General features: G+C 37.6%; 1 protein-coding gene across 4 annotated transcripts in view; it reads left to right on the top strand.

Annotated features, from left to right (window-relative positions):
- Window positions 1–22852, top strand: part of rap1gapa (RAP1 GTPase activating protein a) — a 154109-nt gene that overhangs the window by 104592 nt on the left and 26665 nt on the right. Inside the window, exon 24 of one of the 4 annotated variants that reach the window (XM_079803469.1) lies at window positions 7103–8120. The exons of the other annotated variants lie outside the window; for them this stretch is intronic. The gene's annotated coding sequence lies outside the window, so the exon portion shown is untranslated. Of the gene's footprint in view, window positions 1–7102; window positions 8121–22852 lie in introns of those variants that run through there. 4 annotated transcript variants of the gene reach the window in all.

Raw genomic sequence — 22852 nt, 5'->3', positions numbered from 1 at the left:
ATATCAGGCACAGAATAGAGTACTAAATAAAAGTACCTTCAGCTAATGGAATCGCTCATCGCATGTTCATGATACCAGCAACCATTGCTGATTCTTTATTCTAATGAACAGCAAAACAGCATCTACCAATGGGAGTGCAGTGAACCGCCCATGTGACCTACAGTAAATGATGCTGCCTTCAAGTCCAACCGAGTACCTCAGAGATTCGTTATGAGATATCATACATTCAAGCCAAAACAAAATGATTCACTATAATTTACTACAGCTTTGCTTTCTGCTTTCTCTCTTGTTTATTATGGATATATTATATGACATTGTCTATCTTACAGATCAGCATTTCCACAATGTTTCAAATCAACACACGCCTTCCAACATCACTTATAACTCTGCAAATCGTGTATCATCAAAAATTCTCTTTCCTGTGAGTTTGAAAACATTATTGATTGCATATGTTTCAGTGGGAGTGGGACCGGCACGTCACTATGTCATTTTCTGGGCAAAAATGGACATGGAATTGCTGAACATGTCGCTATGAGCTCTTTAGTCCACTTAAGGAGTGTCGCAGACAGTTTTCCGACTGTCGTAATCCCTTCACATAAATTGAGGCAGCTTTCTTTTTTATTTATTTTTTCAAGTATGCAGGACATGTTTGGTGGCTGTGGTGCTGGGTTGCTGGGAGACCTAAGTGGGGCTGCAACTCAAAATGAATGAGGTTTAGGAGAGAAGGACCTCACCACCTGCTTGTTAAACAACCAGTTTGACAAGCCTCTGGAGTTTGCTGTTACAGCAGACTAATGTTTCCAGTTAGCAATGGAGCATGCCTTGATAATAGCGGCTCTAGCATGAGAGCTAGCTGCACCAGCATGGAACCGAGTGCCCTGTTTGTTCAGTTGGGCCAGGGATAATGCCGTTGACCCTGTGCTGACACTTTCTGTCAGATGACTGTTATGATGTGATGCTGTCATAATAAAATAGCATGATAAGTTTGCTGCTACGTAAGCAAAGCACTGCTGAACATTTTTTCCAGTAGGTCATTGTGCTTTGGTGCAGTGAATGTCACAGAAATGACAATGTCTAATATAGACTTTATGTAACCCGCCTCTTTTCAGTGCTGCACTTAAAGGGTAACTTCAGTGATTTAGCATTAAGCTTTGTATCAGGAGAAACCCCGTAATATATTTGAATTATGGAACTTTCCCCCCTCATATCCCCCTGAGACGAGAGAATTATGCATTTTATTTCTGGAAAAAATATCGTCCTTTTGCGTCATCTGAGAATTTTTTGGCCAGAGGCTAAAAACTACAGCCACTAGATGGAGCTGTTCCGCATGTTTTCAACCCGCCCACAGGGGCGAGATCTCACGCAAAGAATGTAAATGCGCACGGCTCGGCCTCGGGCATTCAAAACGGGCGATGCAGAGCAAAGTAAGTGTTTCAACTTTTCAATGATTCCTATGAAAGTTTAGCTTCCATATGCGATCAGAAAACGCGCCAGACTGGACACGCGCTGAGAATGACAGCCGCGCTTACCTGCAGCTCTGCTCTGCTCTTACTTCCCTCTCGTGATGAATGAAATCTGACTCCTGCTGCATTTGTCCTGTGACTTTCATTCGGCTCACTCACACTTTATTGAAAAGACACATTCAGTTTTTAATTGTAGTGTTTATTCTCTAACTGAACAAAATTATTGTATTATTATGAAGATCAAAACAACGCTGGGGGTGGTGTAGGGAGTGGCCTCTTGGGCAGCGAAGCAAGTGCATTCTGGGAGTTGTTGTCTTTCATCCACATGAGACAAAAATACATTTTCTGTCTTCTCTCAGTCTAGAAGGCACCAAATAAAAATAAAAATTCCACAGCATGAAGGTAAGATCTTACTCATGATAACTTTCATAAACTCTATGATAAGTAAAACCACTTCACCAGCTAATTACTCTTCAACACCGATTCCACAATCATTGAAGTTTAAACACAAAATTCCAAAGATGGCTGTGTGCATGTTTCTCTGGCGCATAATGTGTGTGATGTTAATCCAGTCTGAACATGATACATTTGTTGTGTTGTCATTGTTATCGTGGCCCTGATTTACTAATTCATTCATTCGTTTTAGTTCAATCATGACCATTATTTAAGAATTCATTTCAACAATTTATTAATCCATTACTTCATTTTGGTAAATCCATTCCACATTGAACTAATTTGTTCTCTCAGTTTGATTTAACTAAAACAATGGAACAAATTATTACAACGTGGTCACAATTAAGTAAATCGAGGGCACAAATTATTATATTGTGCGCACAATTACTTGAAACAAGGGAATTAATTAGTAAAATGTGCTGATTAGTAAGTCATGGGAGTTAATTGTTAATTCGTGGCCGCAATATACATATTTCCATAAATGTGCAATTGTGCATGTTAGAATCTCGTCTGAGACAGCTGGGTATACTTTTCGCTAATGAATTTGGACATACTACTCATCTCACTGGGCGCCTTGTTACCAAAATGGCTGCCTTAAAGGGGCTGTTCTGTAATTGAACTACTTTAAATCATCAGCGCCTTGTAGCTTAGGAAGCTCCGGTTTAGTAACTACAGTATAGCTTTCAAAATACTAGATAGCATTGTGAAGGTTCTATGTTTATCACAAAATGATCCCAAAAAGTTCCAAATGAATTAGTTTTAGTAACAGCATATGCTGTTCTCAAAAAGATCATATTGACATAATCCCAGCAGGAGGGTTCTTCAGAGTGCAGTTCAGTGGGAGCTCAGAGAAGGGAAAGCCCATTTTATTCGTAGCTAGACGCCAAACCACAGCAGGCCTTCTGGGAAACAATGCCCCTGAAAGAAACCTCTTATTTCTCGTAAAAATGTCCATAACATTCTGCTCCTTAACATAATGAATTAGTCTATCATTTTACTAAATCTGTCTTCAAGCTTCATTAAAGACAGCGTCAAGGCAATGCGGTCGTAATGGTGGGAATTTATCTGACTAGGCTTTTGTCCATAAATCCAAAGTGTTCATATGAACAGCTTAAGTATCGTAAAGCCTGAAGAAGGTAATTGTGACTTACATTTTGGTTTACTTTGAGATGGAACTCACAGGTCATGTGGACTACTTTAACAACAGTTTAATAGTACTTTTTTGTTATTTTGAAACTGAACAGCTCCATTCCTCATACACTTTCATCACAAGTCAGGATGTTCTTCAAAGATTCATCTTTGTATTCCACAAAAGAAAGTTATGCAGGTTTGGAACGACATTAATGTGACGACAGAGGTATCATTTCTTACTATTCCTTTAAAGTTGTTTTTCTGCACAACCAAAGTAGACTGTGTTCCCCTCTGCACTCTGCAGTGAACCGTGATCTTATTTGCAGTGACATGCCCTCTATTCTCTCTCAGAAACATAATCTCACCTTGGCGACATATAATCTTGAATGAATTACCATCACAATAGCCTCTATTCACAAACATTTACTGTCATCCTGTAAATAATGTGCTGATCTTTATTTTCCCCTCCGCTTGAATAAAATAGCTTTTGTCCCACTTGTGTGTGAACCCATGGCTCTGTACATGGTTCCATGTGGCCACATTCCCAACAACAACAAAAAAAAACTATTGTGTGAGGCTGGGGTACTATTCATCCTTTAAAAGAAAACAACTGTCTCCTGTATGCGTTCTGGAGTCATCCATTTAAACTCATTCACAAAAAATGTCCTTGAAGTCTGTGAACAGCAAGTCTAAAACCCCATTTCCAACAGTTCAACTGCGTGTTTGTCTGATAGTGTTCAAAAGTGTTTTCTTGCCCTTAGCCGATATTGCGCATTAAAGTAAATTAAATTAGGCTGTTTACTCTAATGCCTATTACACAACAGAAAGAACTTCTTCTCAGTTCCTGAGGTCATTATTTGTTTTCCATCTCCTGCCGCACAACATATCAGCTGTAAAATTTCCCCAGATCATCTGATGTCCTGTCACTTGTTTATGAATACAAAAATGTTAACAAAGGAAATATCTGTGGCCTCCCCTCAAAAAACAGCAGTGAGTGAGTGAACTCTGTCTGAACGCTTTAACTATTAGATCATGAGAATCTGCAGCACCGGCACTGCCTCATTATACCTTTGTTGTTATAAATATACATTTATACATTATATTGTCTAAATAAATTAAAAATAAAAACTACTGATACATATCAAAAGAAAATCACTAATATCGACAGATATTAGAAAAATACATCATGTATCCTTAATTTTTAGAATTTTAGTCAACTCTAAATTGCTGAAAGAATCATGACCTGGAGGAGCAATGGGAAAGTAAATCCTAAATTAACTAATTTAATAAAGCCCTTTTGACTCGTTGTTTCACAAATTCATGTGTTTATAGTTAACACTGAGAAGATAACGGTATCATTTTCAAAAACTTGCATTTTGAAACCCGTTTTCAAAAGTTAGCGTTTTCCCCACAAACGCTTTTGTCGTGTAAATGAACGGTTTTCAGTTTTTAGTTGAAAACAGTGTTGTGTAAATGGCCCCTAAGAGTACATAAACACAGCAGACACAGCTGTTATCTGGAAAGGCAACTGATTCCAGGAACCCTGTACAGCCTGCCATGTTTTTGTTAAGCGTTGATAGGCCTCAGAAATGCATTTTTTTGAGATTGTTGCATTTTCTTCTTGGTTCAGTTTGCTCAAGTCACATGTGAGTAAAACTGTCCTCTTATTAGTCAGAGTTCACCTGTTATCAAGATGGATTGACAAGTTTCCTCCACAAGCTTATTGTGGCTTTATCTTTATCTGTAGCTGTCGTGTCACATGCAAACAGGAGACTTTACAGAGTGCTGGACTCTTGCATTGTCAATACAAGATCTTGACCTAAAATGTACGCACCACTTTATCTTTATCTGTCGCTGTCGTGTTGCATGTGACACGACTCGTGTCACATGCAAACAATTATATGAATGTAGCCATCATTCCCCCTCTGACTGATAAATGATATTTAATCATATTTTTTAAATATGCTTATAATACTTAACCATTAAATGCATGGATGTTCCGGCAATCATTATTGGATATTTGGGTCTTTAGCGACGACTAAAACTAATGCGGATGGCTCTCTACCTGTCATTATAATATAAAATTATCCTGGTATTAGAGTAACAATTACAGTAGAATAAAATAAAGCACATTTTGTTACCTTTTGGAGCTTGTAAGGGTTCAGTTTGAGCAGATGTTTTACACAATCTTCGCTGTCCTCGTCAGAGCTCATTTCCCAGTACATTCAGTCTCTGGCTCATATTCGCAATCTCAAATATATTCTCGAAACTATCATTTTCAACATCTTCAAAATCAATATTTTGATCACTGACAGCTTCTTCACCAGATCCACCATCAAGTGACAGCGACATTAATATTTGATTGCGTTCAGTTGCTCTGCAGTAAATCTCTGAGCCATTTCAAGTTTTGTTGATGATACTTCCTATTCTTTTGTTTTCTGCCTGCGCTAACTATGAGTGAAACATCACTTCATCATTGTGTATCGGACATTGCCACCTTGTGGAATAAGTGTGAATTGCACTTATTCAGTCTTTAAAGATTCAATTATTGTTGTGCAGAAAAAATATACTTGCACTGTTACACACCTCGTTTTTTTTTTTTTTTTCTTGTTATATTGTTTATAATGAATTGATTGAGGAATACTAAGAATGTAGTGAATGACGTCCCAGGTCACTTAAGACCCTGAATGCATTTAAGGGTAAATGCAGTTAGAGCGGGAATCAAGGCTTCATCAGGACAGCATTCTTGCAATGCACAGAGAAAAGCAATTACACAACATTTTTAGATGAAGAGGCGCTCTTTGGTTCTCAACCACAAAAACTCACAGAATCAGACACTGTTGCTTTTTATATTACCCATTCCTCGTTATGAATTATGATACCGTTCGGTTTGTTTGTCCGGTGGATTGGATTGCTTTCTCACCTAAACTGAAATGCTCCAGAGTTCATTTTCAAAGGGGCAGAGACCACCTCTTTCAGGCAATCTTTTGGTGCAGATACAAGTTTGTTTTGAAGCAGATACAAGCCCGATTGCTGTGTTTATTTATGTCTAAACAAACCAAACATTTTAGCAAAGACCTCAAAGTTTACTGCATTTAATTAAATTAACAATAATTTGAGAGATTGAAACAGAATAGAGAAGTAACGCATGACCACTGTTGGACAGTCAAAAGACTATTTGCCATCACGTTGGATGAGAAAATTTTTTATTGATTTTCAATAAGCTTTGTTAATTGGGAGCAGCTCTCTGACTTTTTTAAAGTAGTGACTATATTTTCCTTTATTAGACTATGCAAACAATAAATGCGTTTTTACCAGATTCAGTGTGTTTTTGATATTCTGGTGGGTGTAGCTATAGTATTTAATGACTTTAAACATTTCTTTTCTTTTTCATTTTGATGGCAGTTCTTTTACATTCAGTGTGCATGAGATTTTTTTTTCACACTTTTGATGTACTTGATAGGTCCTTATCTTAATGTGTGTTATGCATGTGTAAAAGGTACAATTTTTTTGGAGGCTATGCTACTCTTGAGGCATTGTCCATGTCATATCCTGTGTTTGCAATCAATCCACCCAATCAAATAAATGTGCCAAAGGATTAAGTTCAATGAACCAAAGAAACCTAGAACAGCCAGAGTGATATAACATTTAATAGTTTTACAGCCATGAATGCAGGAAGAAAAGAGACACAACAATGTTATTATACATAACATTAAAACCGATAGAGTCTAAGTCGTAAAATCATAAGAACAATACACTGACATTTATGGTGGGAATGTTCCACCTTCAGATGTAGTTTGTGGACAATGATCTGTCTAGTATACTGTACATCATATCACTGCACTACCCTCAGAAATCCAGAAGTGCATTGAACACCTGTAATCTATTGGTGACAAAATCTTTTAAGCTTATATAAGTATAAGGCTTGAATTTTCTAACAACTCAAAATCCCTGGCCACGTGATTACAAAACACTACACATTAATATAAAAAAACTATCAGGCATAACATTATGACATTATGATTGTGTTTGTCCTCCTTTTGCTGCCAAAACAGCCCTGATCCGTCGAGGCATGGACTCCACTAGACCCCCGAAGGTGTGCTATGGTATCTGGCACCAAGATGTTAGCAGCAGATCTTTTAAGTCCTGTAAGTTGCGAGGTGGGGCCTCAATGGATAGGACTTGTTTGTTCAGCACATCCCACAGATGATCGGTTGGATTGAGATCTGGGGAATTTGGAGGCCAAGTCAACACCTCAAACTCGTGCTCCTCAAACCATTTCAGAACCGTTTTTGCTTTGTGGCAGGGCGCATTATCTTGCAGCCACCAGGGAATACCGTTTAAGGGTGTTCATGGCCTGCAACAATGCTTAGGTAGGTGGTACGTGTCAAAGTAACATCCACATGGATGGCAGGACCCAAGGTTTCCTAGCAGAATATTGCCCAAAGCATCACACTGCTTCCACCGGCTTTCCTTCTTCCCATAGTGCATCCAGGTGCCATGTGTTCCCCAGGTAAGCGACGCACACGCACCCGGCCATCCACATGATATAAAAGAAAACATGATTCATCAGACCAGGCCACCTTTTCCATTGCTCTGTGGTCCAGTTCTGATGCTCACATGCCCACTGTTGGCGCTTTTGCCAGTGGACAGGGGTCAGCATGGGTACCCTGACTGGCCTGCGGCTATGCAGCCCCATATGCAACAAACTGGGATGCAATGTGTATTCTGACACCTTTTCTTTCAGAACCAGCATTAACTTCTTGAGCAATTTGAGCTTAATACAATACAATAAATACAAATATGCTATTTGTGTATGCAATATACACTGCCCGACCCCCAAAAAAGGTCGCTGTTTAAATAAGCAAATACTTAGTCAATGATTGTATTATTATTATTGCAGTGTTTAATATGTTTCTAGCATGTTATATGTTTGGCAACAATTCTTCTAACCCTAATTTATGGAGTGTGTAGCTTTTTATTTCTTAAAATAACATGTAGGAAGACACTTAATGGCCATATTGCAGGATGACAATGTCAGGATTAATCAGGCTCAAAAATTGTGAAAGAATGGTGAATCATTTTCACACATGAATTGGGACCTCAGACCTTAAATTCATTGAAAGTCTATGGGATGTGCTGGAGGAGACTTTACAGAGAGCTCGACTCTTGCATTGTCCATACAAGACCTTAACCTTGATGGAATTAATATCACAACATTTATTTCCATCAAGAGGTGCATCAATTTTTGGAGAAAAGATTTGGAGAGGTGCCAATTCATGTGTGAAAGTGATTCTTCATGCTACCTCCCAACCATTCTTTCACAATTTGAGCCTGATGAATCTTGACATTGTCATCCTGCATGGAATATGGTCATGTTGTCTTCCTACATGGTTGTTTAAAAAATGATAAGCTATCAATTAGGGTTAGAAGAACTGTTGCCAAAGATATAACATGCTGGAAACATAATAATCACAGCAATAATGATCATATCATAGACTCTTAAGAATTTGCCTTTTAAATTTTGCTATTTAAATCCAAACTGCGATTCTTTTTGGCCGGACAGTGTATATTGCATAATACAATGACTACATGTTTCCTCATGCTAATTATTTATTCCGCAAGTTCTAGAGAGCTTCATTACAATCATGTGATTTACAAAGATTAGTCTGGTCATATGACTGAATTACCATAAACTGAAGGATAAATGACTGTGACAGTAATGACTGTGTCAGAATATGTCTGGACAACTCATAATGAAGGATGAGATATAACTCATCTTTGCACTAAAGTAAAATGTACTTTCTCCATGTCTGGCGCCTAACAGAGTCTTGTATTAAACCCCAGTTGTTTTCAATAAAACCCAATAATTCTTTACATTAATCAAAAGATGTTATGAATAAACCTTGACAGCTCATAATGACAATGACAGATATGCGATAAACCTAAAAATGTCTTCTCTAAATCAGTTATAATGACTGCTAGGAATATGTCTGTCATCAGACTTCAGATATTACATTTTAATTTATGGAATTAATATCAAGGTTCAAGGACTGAACTTCATAGTGTGACTGGGGTAAGTTTAAGACTGATCATGTCAACACAATCACTAAACCCCACAACAAGCTAAACTTTACTTCACAGGTCAAATATAGTCAATTTTCTCCAGTTCTATAACATAATTGCAAAACAAGCCCTCAGAATGACAGCAGTTAGAGAATTACTAGTTCAAGCGAACCTTAAAAGTTGAGAACACAATTTAGGAGAGCTAATCTTAAACATCTCAACCAAGCTTTAACTATTGCAGTCAAGTCCATTAAGAGGCCTTAAAGGCACCCACCTGCATACATATCATGTTACACCCATATCTGTCCACACCTTTGACTGCAAAACACAGTCCTTCTGTCTAGGATTACTTTCATTGGACCTCTGTAAAACGTGAGGCAGCCTACACCACAACAGGATTTTCAAAATCAAGCACTTGTGAGTAGTAGACTGAGGCAAAATTACGCTCAGATTACATCTTATAGCTTATTATTCGAGAAGATTAAACTGAACAATAGGGCTGTAATGAGCCCTAATTTGCCAGAATACTAAATATTGAGCATTACACCATTATACTTACCCTAGAAAAAGTAACCCTATATACTGTGAAGTACATATCTATATAAAATACATATTTATAGAAGCATCTTAGCAGGAGTAAAGGCTGGAATACAGCAGTCTGGTTGCTTACCAAAGTGTATTTAGATATTTAAGGTAAGGAGCCACAGGTGAATAGGGTATTATCACCATGCTTCCTCAGTTGATTAATCATATACATGAAGACAATTGTTTTGTATTGCAATTGTTTTCTAAAATTGTACGTTTAAATTTGCAAATAGGGCCTAAATATGCCCTAATTTACATACATTTGCAGAACAGAAATCTGAAAATTAGATAAAGCCAGGTTCAAAATTGTATTTTGTTCGAAATAACAAAACACATTATAAATAAAAGTTTTCACAGATGGGTTTCCTAACTCGGTGCATGAGAAAAAATATACATTTTGAGGAACGGAAATGCATTATGATTGAAATTTACAGACGCAAACGGATAAGATGTAAAAAGGTGTATTTTGGACGTTTTGCCTCTATAGTGTCTTGCCTTTAACTATTTACACTATAATTTATATCTAACTATATATTTTATATGACTATTTATGCATAAAAAGAACATTAAATGTATACTATTGACAATTATGAATACATGGCTTCAGTGTTGGGGATAACACAACAAGTAATGTGAGTTACATAATCAGATTACTTTTTTCAAGTAACTAGTAAAGTAACATTACTTTTAAATTTACAACAATACATCTGAATAAATTTTTCAAATAAGTAATGCAGGATACTTTGTTTTCCCATTTATTGACTAAGTGCAGAGTCTAAATGTGAATATGCTTTTACTTATCTTACTGCACAAAAACTCATTCAGTATTCCTTAAAAAATTATAAAAACAGTGAAATGAAAACTCAGAATATTATACAAACATGCAATATTTAATTAATTTAATTACTCAAATATACTTTGTATTTAATGTCACTTTATTAACCAATGTCTTTGCTTAGATGATCCAATTCAACCATACTAAGCAAAAATTACTATAGATAACATCACATTTATTTTTCTTCTGAATTAAGAGTTATTTCTCCTGCGTCCTTCTTCAACGATTCTTCTTCTGCAATCCAGAATGGCAGCATAGCTAAAGGGTTTGTTTGAGCTGCGCCCTCTACTGTAAAGGCATTCATTTGCATTTCCTTCAGCCTGAAGCTTATTCGTTTCCCTTTTGGTGCCTTTACATTTGCCAAAAATCTTTTTTTGATGTTGTTATTAAAAACAAACTAGCAAGCCCAGCCATTTGAGAAAAAGTAACGCAAAGTAATACGCATTACTTTCCATAAAAAGTAACCAAATGATGCAATTAGTTGCTTTTTTTAGAGAGTAACACAATATTATAATTTTAAACGTAACTTTCCCCAACACTGCATGGCTTTTGAATGGCATTCAATGGAGAAAGACACTCTTTTCCGCAGCTATATGGTGTAGCATCTACCAGCATTTACTAATTGGACTGAGTTAATCAGTAAAACCATGAACCCCTCAGTTCGGGCCTGTTTTGATACATCACAGTTTGAGAGTGCAGACTGTTAGCAAACTTTGTCAAAAAAAAGTCTATCACGATTTTCCAGACCTCAGTAAACATAGCATACAGAGAGAGCTAAGTGGCACAGCATGCAGTTGCTCATTTCACAAGAGCCTGGTCTTATCCAGCAGCTCCAAACCCAGAGCAGGGGAGACCAGACATCTCCCCGCCGAGCAAGGGTGAGAGACACGCAGCACGTCCTGCCCACACTCTCCCCTCCACCAAACTCCTTTGCAAGGATTAACGCAGCTAAATTACAGCTTGTGGTCAATGCAGTGAAAATAGCAGAAAAACAGCATGTTGTGGTGTCTGGCTAGGCGTTGTGATGTCTAGCCGATGGGAAGAGCTGTGAACCGCAGAGGGCTGTGAATAATTCTGTCACAGGAAGCAGGCCTGTTCACATCAGCTCCCATGCAACTCTTTCCTCTACCTCCCGCTCTTAAGCACGTTCTCAATCAGCACTCGCAAAACAAAGACAAGAGAAAGAATTAAGATCTGCCTTCTATGAAAATCTAATGGGGCATTTCTAGCCATTTCAGAGAATTGAAACAAATGTTTGATCACTGCACCTGCGAGATGCATATGAGGACATTGCTTGTGTATTGAAGCTGTATTAATAAAACTGCACCTTAGCCTAACAATGTAAATTAATGAGGGCGGATGATATGAGCTCCACTAGGAAATATTTGTTTATAACGACGTCAGAATTTGAACTCTGTACTGTAATATTTTTTTCAGTATGATTCAGAAGTGGAACTTTGCACAGTAGCACAGTCATCAGACTACACTCCTTGATGCTGTAAAAATGGAAATGTTTTATAAAGGCATGATTCAGAAAAGGGACTTTTCACAGAATGGCTGCTTTATGCTCTTAAAGGGACAGGTCACTCAAAAATAAATGGCAATCATTCCATACATGTCTGACATCTGTTGTGTACAAGCATCCTGATAAACAAAAGCCGTTTACATACATACTACATCATAAAATATATTTTTATAAATGTCAATTTAACTTCTGAAAGGAAATATTTTGAGAGGTGATGCAGAAACCGCGTGCGCACTAAATAGATGTCACCAACATGCTATCAACTTCTTCCAAAGCAATTCGACAATATTGTGCATGTAGTCACGTAACCTCTTTTTAGTGACTCAAATACAAACAACGCAACCAGTGTAGAGCGATTCCCCAAAGAATGACTCTTATATGTTGTTTTTAGTGAATCAAACAAATTTAGCGCAACCAATGTACAGTATTGTCCAATTCATGTGAGAATGATTCTAATGAGCCAGTGTAGGCTATATAATATAATATGTTTAATAGACTAATTATCTCATCATTTGGAAATGGAACTTAATCCCTTTTCCCCATAATATAGGCCTACCGTTTTTTGTTTTTTTTCATTAAATGAAACTGCAGCACAACAGCTTCAGGGCTTATAGAGCCAGCAACTCCCCAAAATGCCCTTACAATATATCACAGTCAAAAGAGTGTTGTCAAAAATGCTGCATCATCTTCCCTTATACCACACAAACACTTAGCACACGCCCAAATGATTAACACAAAACTGTTGCATGACTTATAGTTGGTTTCGACCCAGTCAGACATTATATAACTGTAGTAAGTCAGTCTTGGTGAATCAGGGGAATATGGTAGAGAAACTGCGGCTGTCTGAACCACAAGCTCCCTACATGCTTCAGCTATCATTCAAAGGGCTGACCTTCCCCATCACAGCATCGCCACATATTGAAGGAGTGGAGTAATTACTGCTGCTAACTATGATAAATTGACTACCTAATTAAACGGGACACTTAAACAAACAGGCTCTTCATTAATCAGTCATGATTACCGTTTTCCACTTTCAAGTGTGCTCTGGCAGCCATTTGTGGTAATTACACTCTTTTCCATGACTGGGATTTGCCACTTAACGCTCAGGGGTGCATCAGGCGTGAGTTCACCCAGCCTTTTCTGGGTGGTAGTGCTCTAGCAGTGCCCTTGAGCAGGGTACATATGGGCAACATTATCCCTCCTATTTTAACATAGCGTTAAGAAGCTAAATTGTGCAAAGTGCACATTTTTGTCATGCATACCTCTAAAAGAGGAAAATAAATTGTTTGCATTTCAGGCACACCAGTAATTACATTCCCGAGCTGATGAGTTGGTGATTTGTGTTGTGTGAACTACTGCAATATTTGATATGGATATCCAATGCTTTTCCCCCACTTATTACAAGATTCTGTACCTGGATTCACTAACAGTCAAATATTGCAATAATCCATAGTTTTCACGTGTCGTCACACGCTTATAGGAACGCCCACCTGGAGGGCAAAACAAGGCTCTCCTCCATTGGCCGCTAGTCATTTTTACCAGGTTTGTAGTCAGTATTAATGCGGTACGACAGTGATATTAAAATACCACATTCAATATACACCTTATTGATGTACAGGAAAGCAGACGAACACAGAATATTAGTGCAACACGAGGTTTCTCGTTAGGTGTTTTCCCCATCGAAACCCATTATAAAGAAAACACGTTGCGTTCATATTCTTGCCTCATCTACTCGCCTGTATATAGTGTGCATCATCAAAAAGGTATAAACTGAATTTGATCTTTTAATATCACTGTTTTAGTATATTACGGCACTTTAAGGGTGGGTTGCACTAAGGATTCTTTGTCGTCAGTTCACCTCCGTCTGCTGCTTGATCAGCTCTATAACGTTTTACTGCGTAATTAATCGGTGTTTAATATGAAGTGGTGCAACAACTCGATTTAAAATAAAACCCATATCAACAAATCGTTTAAACTTTGCTTAATTTAATCCTTATTGGTGCAACTCACCCTATAGTGTTTTTCACGTTAAGCGTTTTAAAAATGTCCCGCTGTTTTCAGTGATTGAAATACTGCAGCAGGTGCTGTATATGGATCATAAGTGCCCAAAACGTGCATCTTGTTCACATATTTTTGTTTTAAGATGGAAATTTGACAGGCTTGTGCCACTAGCGTAGCTACGGGTGGGCCTGGGCCCACCCACATTGACAGCTTGCCCATATCCTGTCAGATCCAGGGAAATATATATTTTTTAATAATACTATTTTCTAACGTTTAACAATTCTTAAGTAATTATTTTAAATGTGATTTATTTTGTCATGTATTAGAACTCTATTCTAATATTAATATAAATATGCTAATTAATCTCTTCAGTTACGTCACGCCAGTAGTAACGTTATGTTCGCGGCAATAAGCGGTATCGAATCCAACTAGCAGCGCCTTTTTTGTCATTAAAAAATGGCTAAACTGTAAGTTATGACAGTTTAAGAAAGAAACACGTCTTGACAAAGATGACAGGACACCATAACCCTTTTGTCGTTTGAAAGTGAACTAACTGATACGTGATAAACATCAACATCTTCAATTCAAAACCCAGCCAACTCCGACTTGTTTAGAGCAGACATCAGCCATACAAGGTAAGCTATGGGCAGGTTTTTGGTCTGGCCCGCCGTGGCATGGCAATCATATATTTGCATGTAATATTTGTGAGCACGTTTATTATTGGTAGGTTGTCGATACAGGACATTGTGATTTCTCTTCGTGATATAGTTATCGGGTTACAGCGTTACACGTTACAGCCGCCCACACTTTGATTGATCGCACGGAGCTTAGTGCTTACAGTATTTAGTTTCTGTGACACTATTATAGCAATAGCGGAATTTTAAAGCAACCTTGCCCTCCAAGGCTCCGCGACAGTCACGTGACTGAAAACTTTGGATTGATATGTAATAATGACAACTTCAAATATGAGACAAATTCGTCAAACTCAAGTCAGTTCAGTGTTGGTTCAACGGTGTAAATTCTAATCCATTATGAACCAAGTTCAAATCCTAAAAAGGCAATAGTGGCAAACATGTAGTTCTCAATAGAATAAGCAAATATATTCAATAAAAATCTATTAACAAATGCTATTTTTCTCTGTTCAGTGTTCGTTCTCATTTACTCGGTTCGGTTTGTTTTACTTATTAATAGTGTTTTTGTTGGATTTTCCTTCATTTGTATACTCATTACAGCCCCAATGTTACACCATCATGTAGGTCGGTGATTCCCAACATAACTGATTCACAATAGATTATAATTATTCATAATAATTTAGAACTGTTGTAAATACACAGACCCTTTTAAAAATGTTGGATAGTCTTTTTTAACATAAAATATAAAATCGATAGTCACAAACTAACATTTTGAATAATCTGTGAAATGTTAATGATTGTTTGTTTATTTCCCAAAAAATCAAGCGAATAGTGTCAGTTCTGGCAGGTCACGTCAGTCAAGCTGTCAGCTGATCACGTCTACCTATAGAGAATGGGAACGTGACGTCAGCAACGCAATGCATTCGTGGTCTTTAGGACACTGCACTACATTAGAGAATGAGTAGTAGTGGAGGTAGACTTTAAAACTTGTATTATACAGTTAAAAACACATTTGAATGGTCACCGCTTGCTGTGTTATGAACTGCCATAGCCGCTCTTTTACAACCTGCGTGGAAAACATATCTCAAATCACGCGCAATATTTCAGTTTACCAGCTTGGAAATAACAAGAGTAAGTGAAAGTAATGCTACTTTCACGTGCTATCGGAAATTTGACAATTCCCACTTCTGAAGTCCTGATTACGAGCTCATCCGATTCATAATTCGAAAGTGGAGCGCGTTCATGTGCAATTTTTACCAAGGAAACTCCTATTCACGATAATTCCGAGAGCACGTGAAGGCAGCATAACACTCGGAAATAAACAACTTAGCCAAAATGTGTCTTTATAATTTGTATTTATTATTTATAACAGATATATTACAGATGAATATTTTCTGAACCGCTTGAATGTGCTCACACCATAAATAATGCATGAAACGCGTCTGGAAATGCTTCATTGTTCAGCTTCTCTCAGTAGAAGGAAATCTTGTACTTGTTCCATTTAAGTCCAGTAAAACGTTTTAGTACTGTAGGCTAAAGCGCTTTCAAATACAAATCATTTCAAAGCTGCTTTACGAGCCATAATCTGTTATCCTTTAATGCACGTTAAGGAATTAGGGCGATCTGATATAGGCAATGTTGATTGAATAAATGATCCACTGGCTGAGATCAAGCTATAAGTATATTTACTATGTTATTTATCAGATAAAGACTTTTTAGTTAGGCTATTAAAAAATAAACTGCAAAAGACAAACCAATGTGTGGTGCGATAGAAGGCGGCCGTCTGATTTCTCATTGTATGAAACGTGATGAATATGTGCAATGTCCTGGCCGCACGACTGAGCGCTCATGTACGTAAGAGATTCAAATATTAGTCCATTTATTATAAGTGAGTGCAAGCAAGAGTTCTTAAAAAGTAGTAAAGTAAATACAGTCGTTTTTTCCTCTGGTGATTCGCATTTGTTATCATTGTATGCTCCTGAGCGTGTCCTAAAACATGGCGGCGACTACCCATAATGCAATGCTCAATGACGTAGTTTCCCAGACTCTATAGGAATACGACGTCTATCACAAAAAAATATTGTTGGTTTAACTTAAAAAAGTAAGTAACCTGGTTGCCTTAAAATTTTGAGTTCATTGAAATTAAAAATGTGAGTTCATACAATGAAGGAAATTGGTTTAATAAATATAAACTCAAAATATTATTGTATCTGAAGCACATCAATTTAAAAAATGTGATAAATCATGAAAATAGCGCAATTTGGTATGTTTCACTGCATTATTACACATAAAACACAATTACGCAATATGCTTGCAAAATCTTTTAATAATATTTGAATAAAGGGTGTTGATTCTCAAAAATGTTAATTGTATTAACTCAAATGTTTTATTTAATTGAACTCAAAATTTTAAGGCAACCAGGTAACTTACTTTTTTAAAAAAATGTTTACAGTGTATAAGCTCCTTCAGTCAACAGCTATCGCGTTTCTCATTACCCTTCTCCACCCCCAGCTCCCCCTCTTGTCCAGTCAGGATTTGGTATTCCAATTCCCCTTGAATCAAACTAAATTCCTGAATTATTTGGTACATTTAATATCAACATTAATGATATCTGCAATACATTATGTTGGTTCTGTTCTGTTTACCCTTATGGGGGGGGGGGGGTATTTCTGCTCTCTCTGCTCTTATCCATGCTAGGCTGCTTGGATGCGCAGGGAGTTCTTGCCTAGAACAGAACAGAACCATACCACCAATCCAAACTGTATGCTAATAGTCAATCAATCATCTTTGATGATAGTGGTCCTGACAGAAGTAGGGTTGTGATGCAAAACTGTTGTTTTTCCAGAAAATTTATTTTTCTGAACCTATGAGCTACAGATATATAAATTACATAGCTGAGGCTCACATCCAAGATGGTATAGGGAATAAACTCCTGAACCACTAACTAATTTAATACAAGTAATGATAATTCTAAATAATCCACTATATGAGGTAAAAGGAAACATTTCTGGTTTGGTTTCGATGAAGGGCTCCTTGACCCTTATTGAGGGGTCTGTGGGTGTAATTGTAAAGAAGATGAAAAGGTTGGGAAGCACTCATGAAAGTGCTAATAATAGCACTTTTAAAACTGAAATGGCAACTATTGCTGCAAGTTTTGTAAGTAACAAATCCAGTATGGAACTACACATTTTGCAAAGCAAGATATTAAGACAATAGAGGAAAAGCAGCACAGAAAGCTACTGACCCATTTTTCTCATCAAATCAACCCAGACTAAAAAGGGTCAGACTGTACTTATCCCTGGTTCATTAATACCTGGCAGTTATACCCAGGGAAGGGAGAGACCGAGAGTGGCAGCAGATGGTACAGAGGCCGCAGTGACACAAACGCTCTATCACACTTCATGTTTGGCTCCAAACACCGAATGCAGACACCATTCCAACTACCAGGACACAGTTTGGCCGTATCTTAAGTCACAGCATTTTATTCCCATTCATATCACTCCCGCGGTTAACCTACAAAGACCCTGATGAAATGAAAGTGCTGGTTATTGATGCTAGACATTTTCAGCAGTGGAACTGTGACAGTCCCGCCATCCTAGAACATCATATGTGAATATATTACCTTTTAAAGCTTTAAATATTCTCTTAATGGGCTCAGTGTGTGTACATATGGATGAGAGCATAACGGAGCAGTAGAACAAGCTTTTGAAATGCAATCGTGGGATCGGACTTGCCGCGTCTTGTGTCCTCCAGCTGACATCAAAAGGCTAATAGGAATCAGATGCAAGTTTGAGATGAGTCATGGAATTTCTCATTATATCAGGGGTATCGCCTTGTGACAAACCAACCACCTTATATTATAAGAGGAAAAAATATATTTTCATGTATAAAAACTTTGTGATAAACATACTAAGCAAAAAGGCTAATTGTTAACATTGTTAAGCATTAGCTATAACATAATTATCAACATTAAATATTAATCATATGAAATAGGCCTACACATTTTAACATTGGCAGCCTAAAAAAATCTTTTCACTAATAAATATATGAGAGGAACACACAATACTTATATTAAATCATAATTCTTATATTGCATTTAATTACAACTATGATCACTACAAAAACTGGTATAGGAATTATTAAATAGTCTCTTAATTATTAAGTAGTCTCTATCTCTTCTGATCATACATTTTTACAGTATCTTGCATTTATGCATTATTCCTGATATCATTAAAGCTATATAATAATGTCAAAGAACATCTTGAATCTTACATCATCAGGAATTTGTTGCTTTAGGAATTATTTTACTACTATCAAGGTTAACGCTGGGGACTGGTGCGGTAAGGTTGCATTTATATGAGCAACATATAAAGACGTTGGATAAATCCTTTTGCCTGGCACAGGGAGAGTAGATGGAGTTGTTTTGGGGGCCCAGGCTCTTAAAGGGGTATCCCTGTTTAGGAGGCAAAGGCCCTGTGAGGTGCATTGGCATGGAGCTCAATTCCAGTGTGCCAAGAGAGCAGCTTGAATCTAAAACCCTTCCCAGCCTCCATGACTACTCTTTCCACTATGAAGCATCAGGCACTGGCAGCAGCCATGACAGACTTGGCAGCTGTTGGGGACATGGATGGCGTGCCTGAAAGACAAGAGAGAGAAAAGAGACATTCTTTGGCACAGACAAACAGAGTGAATCTCTGTCCTGTCCATACTGTGTATCAGAAACACAAGGCAATTCTGACTGCAGGCTGGTCGTCATATTTTCAGGATGTTTCAGATATGACAGTCAATCAGTCATTTTTATAAAGAACCAATAACAGGAGGCAAAAAGAAATTCCTTTTTTTCTAACTTCTCCTTTATGACAATTTCAGTAAAAAAAGTGGCTCATCTTTACAGTAACCTACTTGCCTGTACATGTGAATTTTATTAGATGCTGATTGTTCAATTTCTGGAAGAGGATGGCCTCTCAACATTCTCCTTCAAGCAGGCCAGAGAGCGCTGGTTCCCAGGTTACTTATTATACCATTCATCCATGAGCGAAATTCCCCACCGATAGTTACAGGACAGCTATGGCATTGTTTCTGCAGCTGGGACGGCTTGTTCACGCAGACTTTGAGACACACAAGAGCCTTTCCACATGTATTCTATCACTCTCTGCCACTTTTCCCCCTCAGTATTTCTTTTAAAATTCCATCAGCATATATCATCGTTTGGAAACAACCTGAAAAGATCTACTGCCAGCCCCTATGCTGAAGTCTCCCTTCCTGATATGGCTCATTCTCAGCACTGCAAGTGGTTAATGGCTGTTTTCTTTTTTGCAGTCTCTCACTTTACCTCTTAAAACCTTCACATGGTAATGATTTTCAGTGTCTGGTTTGATCTGGTACCTCTCTGGCCCATCTGGAATAGTCTAGTCTAAACTGAGAGTTTTCCCTTTGATTCAATCCTCAGAGAACCATGCACGAGTGTTGCTCATTTATATGTCTACTTTGTTTTATTTGAAACTACAGGACAGGAATTCACTGTACAGGGTAGCACAAAATGTAGCGTGTGAATTCAACTTGTTGAGTGTTGTCGGGAGTGAACTATCTGCGATGAAAGGGTCTGACGTCATTTCGCTCGAGGGACAAAAATATTTACACATATGACCACAGGACATATCGGATTAGTGTCTGAAGTAACACCTCAAATGTCCTCAAGTAGGGCGTCATATTCCTCCAATGACACCTTCCTGTCACTGTAACAAGATCTAAAGTTAGTCTAGTCTACAGTAACTAATTTTCTAAGCTGTTATTTGTTCCACTACAAGTAAACAGCATAGAACACTCTAAAACACACTCAGAATTAGATTATGAATAAGTTACTGGGAGGCACAACTCTCTTTGTGCAAACATTTACATGTCAATTGAGCTCTTGTTATACAGTACAAAAGGGTAACACTTAGTTCAACTGCTATTTAAGACAGGAGATCTTTAAACAGTTTTGTTTCGTCTTCCTAGACTAAACTAACAAAGAACTGTCAGTGTCAAATACGCAAACACTGATATACTAAGAGCCATTAGACATTGCTCTTTAAAAACATAGACTGGCTTCGTAATACTGTAGCCAACAGAAAGAACCGAGTGCGAGTTTTGCTGTGTCTTGCATCCTCTTACTTGGCAGTTATGTAACAGGAGATCCTGTATTCAGAGAATCACGAGTTAAAACAGGAAAACTCTTTCACTTTAAACTATGCTTCCTGTGATCTGCACCCAAGGGCAATGAAGCCCAATTAAAAATATGTTTCTAAGATTTGTTAAAGACATAATTTGCATGGTTTTCTGTAGCTCAAACAGTAGAGCACATGGCAATGCCAAGGTCATGAGTTCAATTCCCAGGGAATGCATGAACTGATAAAACAAAGTATACCTTCAATGCAATCTAAGTTGCTTTAAATAAAAGAGTCTTCCAAATGCATTTAAATTTGTAACAATATCTGTAGGAGTTTTGCATTTGAATGTCTTCACAATAGTCACAATAACAGTTTCACACCAAACAAGGGACCGGTTACAAAAGACTATTGTATTTTTCCCCATGCGAGACATTTATTTAGCAGTCTACAATGAAGACATCCCACATAGGACATACCCAACGACAGCATCACCCAGCTGGAAAGAGCTATTCTGTCCTGTTGGTGTCCCACTGGTCGCCTTCTGGATGAAAAGATCACAGAGATATAACTATCTGATATGACATGCAACCTACACTGCTACAACATTACTACTGCTTCTAAAAGTTTCCAACAGTGAACATCGCCAATAACATTACTAATAAAAAGAAAAATGGGCATACTATTAGTATACTAATTTTGACCGGTTTTAAAGACCCTGTGGTGAAAATCAAGTTTTTAATGTTGTTTATATGTCTATGTGGTGTTTTTTATATGCTTTAAGACAAACCATGTGAAATTCATGTCAGCACCGATTGCCGGTGTTTCGGACCTCACAAACTACCTTGTAACCAATCACGTCACTGTGCGGGCGGGCTTCAGCATATCATTAACTATGACAACTCTGAAGCAGGGGAGTCTCAAGAGAAGCCAGGTTATCCTGGTATATTTTTCTGTTGATATGAAAAACGGGTACATTTAGCAATATAGTGGGTGAATTATGTATGTGACGTGTATTATGTTATGATGAACTACGTCTTTCTCCACTGGCGAACAGAAACATGTGTTGTGTAACATTAACAACACATTATTAGCCGTTTGATAACGTAGTCAAGGGTAGAGGTACATTCAAGCCATTTTTAGGCATGAAGACTTTTTCACAGGAAAAAACATTGAAATGTGTCATTTTGGTGATCAAAGAGGAGTTTTAAGGGATACAATTATTGACTACAGGGGTACTTTAATTCAGTTGAACAGATTTTTACCCTTAATTCAGCAGTCCAAATTCACCAAGTCCAAAGATTCTGTCTGGGCCTGTTTGTAACTTGTTCAAAGAGTCATATGTTGACAGAGACAAAAAAACGGATACGCATCATGTACTCTGCTAGTACATGCTGAAGAAACTAACACATAATTGTCTTGAAGTTCCTTGAAACATGACTTCAATTCATCACAGCTAAGTCGATTGAACCTCCTGAACCTGCAACAGTTTCTCCACCAATAACACATTTCTACGGTTATAAGCCAAATTGGATCCATTTCTCTCATAAAAAGTATACACAGAAACTCCCAGCCTTCACCATTTTGAAAATATTACAGGCAAGAATGTGCCGTTCCAGACACCCAAACAGCAAACTGTTCCAGCCAAGCTGCATACTTGAGATGAGTGACCTCACACTGAAGCTCCAGCGCTCTGTGTATGCAAACACATTGCCATAGCAACCGAGAAGTTGGGATGACGGTGGGAACATTGATATAAAAGAATATATATAATCCATTACACACAGCAGCTCAATTACCTTGGGCTTGACTCTAGCTGAAGATATCTAACCTAAAACAACAGTCAGAGGAGATTCTGTTTGCTTCAAACAGATTTTACTTATTCTAATCTCGCTTCAGAGTTATGTCTACAGATAAAGTTTCCAGCGTTTATATTGGGGGAAATGAATAAAACGCTTACGGACAGTAACAAAATAAGTTAGTGAAGAGAAGCTCTTTCAAGCAGAGGAATAAAA

This window comes from Gobio gobio (genome assembly GCF_949357685.1).
Source record: "Gobio gobio genome assembly, chromosome: 21".
Taxonomy (NCBI): domain Eukaryota; kingdom Metazoa; phylum Chordata; class Actinopteri; order Cypriniformes; family Gobionidae; genus Gobio; species Gobio gobio.
Note: the sequence above shows the minus strand (reverse complement) of the source record. Positions and strands in the feature narration are given on the sequence as shown.